Source organism: Pygocentrus nattereri, chromosome 17 (genome assembly GCF_015220715.1).
Source record: "Pygocentrus nattereri isolate fPygNat1 chromosome 17, fPygNat1.pri, whole genome shotgun sequence".
Taxonomy (NCBI): Eukaryota; Metazoa; Chordata; class Actinopteri; order Characiformes; family Serrasalmidae; genus Pygocentrus; species Pygocentrus nattereri.
Genome location: NC_051227.1, coordinates 40,982,270 through 40,992,321, shown reverse-complemented (window position 1 = coordinate 40,992,321; position 10,052 = coordinate 40,982,270).

Genomic DNA, 10,052 nt, shown 5'->3' with positions numbered 1-10,052 from the left:
AACCGGCGTGTCATCTGTGAGCTCGGCATCAGTGTGTTGTGAATTTGCGGGAGTCTGCTGACGGCGTGTGACTCTTGCCTTTTTCCCCTTGTTGCTTCCACTGGCGTCTCGTTGTCTGTGAGCTCGGCATCACTGTGGTTTGAACGTGCGGGACTCGGCTGACGGCTCACGGCAGGGGCGGGCTGCTCTCCTTCCCGCGGGCTGGCTGGATTTGTGTCCCCACGCAAATCCAGTTTGCTTACCATGGGTGGCCTGGGCTGGCTGGCTCAGAGTTCTTCGAGCTTACCGACAAGGCGGGCCTCCTTTGCGGCTTTCACCAGCGGTTGGATGTTGGTCCTGTTCAACTCATGAACGCGGGCGAGGTGTCGCTCCAAGTGGGTCAGGTCAGCTCGGTCACAAATTGCGCAGTCCAACGTCCCTTTGAAATGACTTCGTGCTAAAGAGAGAAGCAGGCCTAATTCCTTACTGTTTTTCACAAATTGCGTTTCGATGAGGTGGTATTTCATGTAAGTCTCTGTGAAACCGCATATCCAACACTTTCCCATCGTGACGTCAGTCTGGAAATGGTTTGAGAGTCCCAACTAGCCGCATTTAAGTAGGTGAAATCATGGCACTGGAAGTGATTTCAGGTGTTGTGGGACGGAACTTAACCCTGAATTAAATCTAAACCTAATCCCCTTCCCAACCCTAACCTTAACCCCGGCCTTTACGTAAACCTGACTTAATCCTCACCCGATTTAAACCCAAACTGGAGGAAGTCTGGGGTTGAATTATAAATATAGTTCTTAGTCCCTTATGGCCATAGCCTTAAATCTTAAATACCCTAACCACTGTCTGGCAACCCTGCCTGTCCACTACGTTCGCGCGTGCCACCGGGATAGCCAGGGTGGACACTGAGCATGGGGGATCGCAGAGATAGGGAGCATCTCCTGGTATCCACTCATGCCTCTGTGCTATGTGAGCGCCTTCCATGGTGGTCCGGGTGGATGTGGTGGCCATGGCTAACATGCATTTTTGTCTCTGTCATGTTGGAATTTGTGGAGTGGTCACGCTGGATCCTGGGTGTGCGGGGAAGGAGACTGGCTCGTGCATCCTATGTCATGCTTCCAGGCCCTCTCCTGCAGCTAGTACCGCAGGGTGAATGGTAGCTCGTCCCTGCAGAGGGGCACCTCCTAGTCAACCTCCAGCGTCGGTGCTCAGGGCCCCTACCCAGAGCGCTGACCCAAACCCCAGACCAGCAAAAGTCCATTGCTTGGTAAGGACTTGGACCACCCACTGTCCAGCGAAACACACCGCGGATCTGTGTTCCCATACTCACTGTAGGCCGAGGCCGTATCAAGATCAAGTGAGTCTGGTGCACTGGCGGAGAGGCCAGTGCATGGCCGGGGCACCCCCGGGTGCCTTCGGCGGGATAGTGGGTGGCGCCGGTTTATATCGGCGCTTCGCCTGGTTCACGGTGTTGCGTTTGGCAGGTGTGGTGTGCTGGCTTTAAGGGGAGTCAGCACACCCAAGCTGAGGAAGCAGCTCTTCATTCATCTCCTGTACGCGGGTTCAGGAGTGAATAGGTCCCAGTCGTGGGCCGCAGGGTCGGGTCCCCCCGAGTCTGGCTGACCATCTGGTAGGTGTGGGCTGTGCGGTTCCAATGGTGATGGCGTTCGGACTCCCCCGTTCTCCCAGAAGCAGTGTTTTTCCCCCGTGATGGCCTTGTCCGGGGGTAGTCTGATCTCAATTCTCCATGCCATCACTGGATGATGTTACATGTGCTGTCCACCAAAATGGCAACGGATGAGATGGTTCGGCGATCCTAGATGTTGGCTTCGGACAAGGATGAGAAGAAGAGGACGCCAGCGCTGCAGGGGGCAGTGTCAAAACCTCTGCAGGGAGTCTCCCAGGACTCCATTCCCTAGCCAAATGCCTCGTCATCTAATTAGTGATGCACATGAATGGATGCATGAGATTCCCAATGTCCCTACTTACTATCTAGCGAAACCACAGCCAAGGGAACGGGCTTGGCAGAATCAGCGGGGAAAGAAGACCCTGTTGAGCTTGACTCTAGTGTCTCGTTGTGAAGAGACATGAGGGGTGTAGAATAAGTGGGAGACCTCCGGTCCCCCTCTGCCGGTCGGGCCCTCAGTGAAATCCCACTACTCTTATAGTTTCCTCACTTACCCGGTGAAGCGGCACACAGTGACCCTTCTTTCCACCCGTGCTGCGGGTGGAAGCATGTTGCTGCAGCCGGCGGTGGCGAGTGTGGAACTCCTGGATCGGAGAGCCAGAGCAGGCCCCGATGGCTGGTCTGGTTCCTCCGACGACGGTGCCTCCGTCCGAGCCCCACACCGGTGTACGCGGCCCGTCCCATCCGAAGTTCTCGGCGTCTCCTCGGGCGCGTGGCGTTTTCTCCTTCCTTTCCCCCTCTGGTTCCTATTGGCCTTGGTCTCCTAACTTTCCAACCGGTCGGGTACCTGCTACTGTTCGCTGCGTTACGCGAGCTCCGGTCCATCAGCGGATCGGACGAGGGCGGGCGCGGGGGCGAGGTTCACTGACCCCCTGTGATTCCAGGGTACGTGGCTCTTCTGAGTCGCGGACCCATGTTTAGGAGGCGCCCGGTCTATATCTCCCCTCATGGGGGTAAACCCATTCTAAAACCCCAAGGTACGGTTCCACAACCGTACCTTGTCATGATGAAGCCAACTTTCATAACACTAACGTCGGCCAAAGTGGTGTGGTGTAACCGGTAGGCTGAACCTGGTAGGAGCGAAAGACGAAACAGAACTCTCCGAAAATTTTATTGGTGACAGACATGTTGCCAATACACAGTCGAGCCTCAGTCAGTGTCGGATGTGGAAGTCTGAAGTTCTCCGCTGTCTGTGTCATCGGTCTCTGGCTCTATTCCATCCTGCTCCAAGGCTCTCATTCAAAGGTCTCTAAGCCGAAACATCTCACTGACCCCCGGTAACGCTGTGTAAAAGCGATCTGCCGTCTCGACCCCATGACACATCGCCTCGCATACGAGTTTGCGATCCTCTGCAGAAAGATGCCTCTTGGCCTAGAAAGAAGTGAGCAGAGAGCGGGTGTCAGAAAAGACACATGGCCGGGGGAAATGTGGGATATGTTTCAGGGAACTCACCTGGTTTGAGATCGATGTTCGAATGAGACCAAATCTAATGCGGCCGGGCATTTGGGCGTCTCGCCACGCGGCTCTGAGCTCCTCGCATATTTTCGTCAGCTGGTTCCCGTTGTATTGGAAGAGATAATCACAACAATCTCCTCCGAACTGGACCGAGACGTCTACCAAACGGCGTAACCAGCTTACTTCGTGATGTTTCAGAGCGAGGCAAGTGTTCCCATATGCGCGGTCCGCATGTGTTTGTCTACATAAAAGGAACAGAGAGCAAAGGGGAACAGAGAAGGGTTAGTGCCGGAGATAGATGGTCACGGTGAGTCCCGTACCCCGCTGCGTTCCACAGCAGGGTACGTGCTTTTTTGAGCATTCCTCAACTTTTCCAGTCTTTTGTTGCCCCTGTCCCAACTTCTTTGGAACGTGTTGCAGGCATCAAATTCAAAAGGAGTGAATATTTGCAAAAAACAAAGTTTATCCATTTGAACATTAAATATCTGGTCTTTGTAGTGTATTCAATTGAATATAGGTTGAAAAGGATTTGCAAATCATCGTATTCTGTTTTTATTTATGTTTTACACAACGTCCCTGGATTGAGTTGTCCTTCTGCTTCTAAATTGTAGAAAATGTGATAGAACATGTCCAGGACGTGTTCGTATACATTTCTCCAGAGCCTTTCGATTCTGAAACAAGAACAATTAATTATGTAATGTCTCAAAAATATCCATCAGTCAAACTACTGGAGGGTCACATCACTGCAAAGTTTAACATTTTACCTCACATATCACACTCTATGCAACTTAGCCAATTTACATGGTCTTAACTTGTTTCACTGAAAATATTAAAAGTGAGAAAACAAATCTGCAAGATTGTGCCCCACTGAAAACTTTGACATCCTGGTCTTTGGCCAGTGGTTCGCAAGGCCAGTGCTGGGGGAATTTCATAAAGCAGAATTTCTCTGCTTAGCCAGATAACTTAAGGTTAAAGTCAAACTTGTGCAATTGGATAAGAGTTTAGGTACATTCTCACTGGACAACCCTCAACATTGAGTTTAATACCCCTTAGGGATGCAATGCTTAGCACTTATTTTTTCCTATATATATTTATTTGATGTTTTACAAGGAATGTAACAATTAGTTAAAGGCTTTGATCAAGGATGCTAGATAAGGGAAACAAAAAATGTACTTTGTGGGGTCCCTTAGCTTAGGGTACTGACACCGATCAGGCAAAACATGACCACCTCCTTGTTTCTAAGCTAATTGTCCACTTTATCAGCTCCACTTACTGTATAGCTGCACTCTGTAGTTCTACAGTTACAGACTGTAGTCCATCTGTTTCTCTGATACTCTGTTACCCTGTTCTTCAGTGGTCAGGACCCCCATGGACCCTCACAGAGCAGGTACTATTTGTGGGTGGTGGATCATTTTCAGCACTGCAGTAACAATGACATGGTGGTGTGTTAGTCTGTGTTGTGCTGATGTGAGTGGATCAGACACAGCAGTGCTGGAGTTTTTAAACACTATGTCCACTCTATTAGACAGTCCTACCTTGTGCCACCTTGTGGATGTAAAGTCAGAGACGACAGCTCATCTGCTGCTGCACAGCTTGTGTTGGTCCTCTAGTCCTTCATCAGTGGTCACAGAAGAATGACCCACCACCCAAACAGTACCTGCTCTGTGAAGGTCCATGGGGGTCCTGACCACTGAAGAACAGGGTAACAGAGTATCAGAGAAACAGATGGACTACAGTCTGTAACTGTAGAACTACAGAGTGCAGTTATACGGTCAGTGGAGCTGATAAGATGTTAACATACCTCTGATTGTGTACACTTCTTCCTGTAATGTGGGAATTTCTGCCCTCTCCTCTGTTTGCCACCATGAACTCAGCAACACCAATGTTCTCTCCTCCTTTGTCTGAGTGCACACGAGATGGTAAGCTATATTCATTCACAGCAGCAATGAAGTAGTTGAGCACAGTGCTTGCCTGGTTGTTGGTTGAAGCTGAAAGATAAACCAGCCGGCTAAAACCATCAATGCCACCATGAATTTCTGTCCTCCATCTGCATGAAAATATATGGACACGAATAACCAAATTAGTTTTTAATGAACTGGTAAATGAACATTTCCTGAATAAATCCTCAGTATATTTGAGTATCTGATAAGTTTATGATTTCCATCAATATGCCGCATGGCATTGGGGAAGAGCACGGAGTACTGCCTATGCCTCACCATATGTGCTGAAAGGGCCTTTATTCGTGACCCCTCAGGATCCACTCTTCGAAGAGAACATCGCACTCTTGAGGCTGAAACACAACCATAAAAAATTAGTAGGTGCACATGCTCTTAAATAGGTTAGTTTGTAAGGAGCATTATAACAAATTATCCAAAAGTCATGATGCACTACTATTATGTTTAACACACAATAAACATCTGTTTTATATTAGAAATGCAACATATGTGCAATAAAACATTTAATTACATTTTATTTTATTTACAAATACATTTTTTTACATTTTGGCCGTTTTTTTTACTTACTTTGGATTCAAAGCCCTCTTGACTGAAATTGGCTATGAATTATTCTGTATCCAGAGTTAGGATAGAGCCTCTGGATTTCTTCCACAGTGCAGTCAAGATCTGCGTCAGTGATTTCTGAGTCAGACACTCTAAAGATAAAATACAAATGTGGAAACACCATTGGAACCAGCTATTATACTGAAAGCAGCTAATATGAAGAAGATATCGCCATGGTCACAGACCCTGAGCTTAAGTGTCCTACCACTTCACATAAATTCTGGCACACAACTCTATCCACCTCCATGTTGCTGTCTAGAATAACTTCACATCTGAGTAATATATAATCTTTTGTCCTGACAAATCCCCATTAACTCATTTACTGAATCACAGAATATGTCCGCCATAATGCTGTGAGCTGCCTTCACTGGATTTCATGGGCAGTTCCGTTGTTTTAGCTCCGCCCAGTGCTAATTAACATATATTTGCATGTTGGTCAATTTGAAAAAGAAATCGAAAAAGTGGAAAATGAAAAGTGAATCTCCAGCATTTGGCGCTGATGTTCATTTTCATTTTTCTTTTCATTCTGACCGTTAAAGCGCATCAGCGCCGAAAACGGAATCACAGATGATCACTTTGCTGTTGATTTATTCATTTTGCATTTCATTTTAATTTTGTCAAATTTGCAGCCAATCGCCTTGAAAAAGAAATAAGAAAGTAAACTTTGCATTTTAATTTTAGCTTTGACACACATTCTGTGTTTCATGAAGAAAAGCCAAAGTGAAGTGTGTGTTTACTTTTGTCTGTTAGTTTTCATTTTAGATTTGGCCGTGAAAAACCGGAGTAATGACTGAAATGAAATGATAAATCAGCATTTTCAATTTATTTTTATTTTTGTCAAACAGTTCAAGCTCATGTGAAAAATGAGATTGCAAATGAAAGCATTTCATTTCATTTTCAATTTTGGCAGGATATTTGCGTACATGTTTGGAAAAAGAAATGGGGGAAAAAGAGGTCCTCTCCTTGGATCACCACCTTATCGTGGTGGAGGGGTTTGCGTGCTTGAATGATCTTAGGAGCTATGTTGTCTGGAGCAAAAGCTCCTGGTAGGGTCTCCCATGACAAACTGGTCCTAGGTGACAGGTCAGACAAAGTGTGATCCATAATAACCCCTATGAAGACACAAAAACAGGACTTGTGTACCCTGCCCGGAACAGGGTTACCGGGGCCCCACCCTGGAGCCAGGCCTGGGGGAGGGGCTCGCCAGCGAGCGTCTGGTGGCCGGGCATTTACTCATGGTGCCCGGCCGGGCCCAGCCCGAAGGAGTTACATGAGTCCCCCCTCCCATCGACCCACCACCAATGGGAGGGGCAGTAGTAGTGGTTCGGTGCGTTGTGGATCGGGCAGTGTCCGAAGGCGTGGGCCTTGGCGTTCTGATCCTCGGTTGCTGAAACTGGCTTTTGGAACTTGGAACGTTACCTCACTGGCGGGGAAGGAGCCTGAGTTGGTGCGCGAGGTTGAGAGATACCGGCTAGATATAGTCGGGCTCACCTCAACACACAGCTTGGGCTCTGGGTCCAATCTCCTTGAGAGGGGCTGGACTTTATTCTTTTCTGGAGTTGCCCATGGTGAGAGGCGGCGGGCAGGTGTGGGCTTTCTCATAGCCCCTCGACTCGGTGCCTGTATGTTGGGGTTTTCTCCGGTGGACGAGAGGGTAGCTTCCCTACGCCTTCGGGTTGGGGAACGGGTCCTGACTGTTGTCTGTGCTTATGCACCGAACAGCAGTTCAGAGTACCCAGCCTTCTTAGAGTCCTTGGGAAGGGTGCTTGAAAGTGCTCCTCCTGGAGACTCTATTGTCCTACTGGGGGACTTCAACGCTCACGTGGGCAATGACAGTGAGACCTGGAGGGGTGTGATTGGGAGGAATGGCCTCTCTGATCTGAACCCGAGTGGTGTTCAGTTTTTGGACTTCTGCGCAAACCACAATTTGTCCATCACGAACACCATGTTTGAACACAAGGATGTCCATAAGTGCACATGGCACCAGGACACCCTAGGCCGCAGTTCAATGATTGACTTTGTAGTCGTGTCATCGGACTTGCGGCCATGTGTTTTGGACACTCGGGTAAAGAGAGGAGCTGAGCTATCAACTGATCACCACCTGGTGGTGAGTTGGATCAGGTGGTGGGGGAAGATGCCGGTCAGACCAGGCAAGCCCAAACGCATAGTGAGGGTTTGCTGGGAACGTCTAGCAGAAGAACCTGTCAGATTGATCTTCAACTCACACCTCCGTCAGAACTTTGACCAGATATCGGGGGAGGTGGGGGACATTGACTCAGAATGGGCCATGTTCCGTTCCTCCATTGCTGAAGCGGCTGACTGTAGCTGTGGCCGTAAGGTAGTTGGTGCCTGTCGGGGCGGTAATCCTCGAACCCGGTGGTGGACACCCCAGGTGAGAGATGCCGTCAAGCTGAAGAAGGAGTCCTACCGGACATGGTTGGCCTGTGGGACACCAGAGGCAGCTGGCAGGTATCGACAGGCCAAGCGATCTGCGGCTTCAGTTGTTGCCAAGGCAAAAACCCGTGTATGGGAGGAGTTTGGTGAGGCCTTGGAAACTGACTTTAAGTCGGCTCCGAAAAGATTCTGGCAAACCGTCAGGCGACTCAGAAGGGGAAAGCAGTGTGCCACTAGCACTGTATATAGTGGAGATGGTGTGCTGCTGACTTCGACTGAAGACGTCATTGGGCGGTGGAAGGAATACTTTGAGGACCTTCTCAATCCCACCGACACGTTCTCCAGTGAGGAGGCTGAGTCTGGGGACATGGGAATAGGCTTGTCCATTACTGAGGCCGAAGTCGCTAAGGTAGTTAAGAAGCTCCTTGGTGGCAAGGCTCCAGGGGTGGATGAGATCCGCCCTGAGTTCCTCAAGGCTCTGGATGTTGTGGGGCTGTCTTGGCTGACACGCCTTTTCAACATTGCGTGGACATCGGGGGCGGTGCCACTGGATTGGCAGACTGGGGTGGTGGTGCCTCTTTTTAAAAAAGGGGACCGGAGGGTGTGTTCCAACTACAGGGGAATCACACTCCTCAGCCTCCCTGGCAAGGTCTATGCAGGGGTACTGGAGAAGAGAGTCCGGCTTATAGTCGAACCTCGGATCCAGGAGGAACAGTGCGGGTTCCGCCCTGGTCGTGGAACACTGGACCAACTCTTCACCCTCTCCAGGATTCTGGAGGGTTCATGGGAGTTTGCCCAACCAGTCTACATGTGCTTTGTGGATCTGGAGAAGGCATTCGACTGTGTTCCCCGGGGTATTCTGTGGGAGGTGCTTCGGGAGTACGGGGTACATGGCTCTTTGCTACGAGCCATTCAGGCCCTGTACAAACAAAGCTGGAGTTTGGTTCGCATAGCCGGCAGTAAGTCAGACTCGTTCCCAGTGAGAGTTGGACTCCGTCAGGGCTGCCCTTTGTCACCGATTCTATTCATAATTTTTATGGATAGAATTTCTAGGCGCAGTCAAGGGATGGAGGGTGTCCGGTTTGGTGACCTCAGGGTCACATCACTGCTGTTTGCAGATGATGTGGTCCTATTGGGGACATCAGGCCGCGAACTTCAGCTTTCGCTGGATCGGTTTGCAGCCGAGTGTGAAGCGGCTGGGATGAGAATCAGTACCTCTAAATCCGAGACCATGGTTCTCAGGCGGAAAAGGGTGGAGAGCCCTCTCTGGGTCGGGGATAGGCTCTTGCCTCAAGTGGAGGAGTTCAAGTATCTCGGGGTCTTGTTCACGAGTGATGGTACAAGGGAGCGGGAGATTGACAGGCGGATTGGTGCTGGGTCAGCAGTGATGCGGGCTCTTTACCGGTCTGTTGTGGTAAAGAAAGAGCTGAGCCATAAGGCAAGGCTCTCGATTTACCGGTCGATCTACGTTCCCACCCTCACCTATGGTCATGAGCTTTGGGTAATGACCGAAAGAATAAGATCGCGAATACAAGCGGCCGAAATGAGTTTCCTCCGCAGGGTGTCTGGACTCTCCCTTAGAGATAGGGTGAGAAGTTCAGTCATCCGGGAGGGACTCGGAGTAGAGCCGCTGCTTCTTCACGTCGAGAGGAGCCAGCTGAGGTGGTTCGGGCATCTGGTTAGGATGCCTCCTGGACGCCTCCCTTGGGAGGTGTCACAGGCGAGTCAACCTGGGAGGAGACCCCGGGGAAGACCCAGGACACGCTGGCACGACTATATCGCCCAGCTGGCCTGGGAGCGCCTCGGAATCCCCCTTGGAGAGCTGGTGGAAGTGGCTAGGGAAAGGGAGGTCTGGGCTTCATTGCTTAGGATGCTGCCCCCGCGACCCGAACTCCGGACAAGCGGAAGATAATGGATGGATGGATGGATGGATGGATGGAAAAAGAGGTTTGCATTTACATTTTATTGTT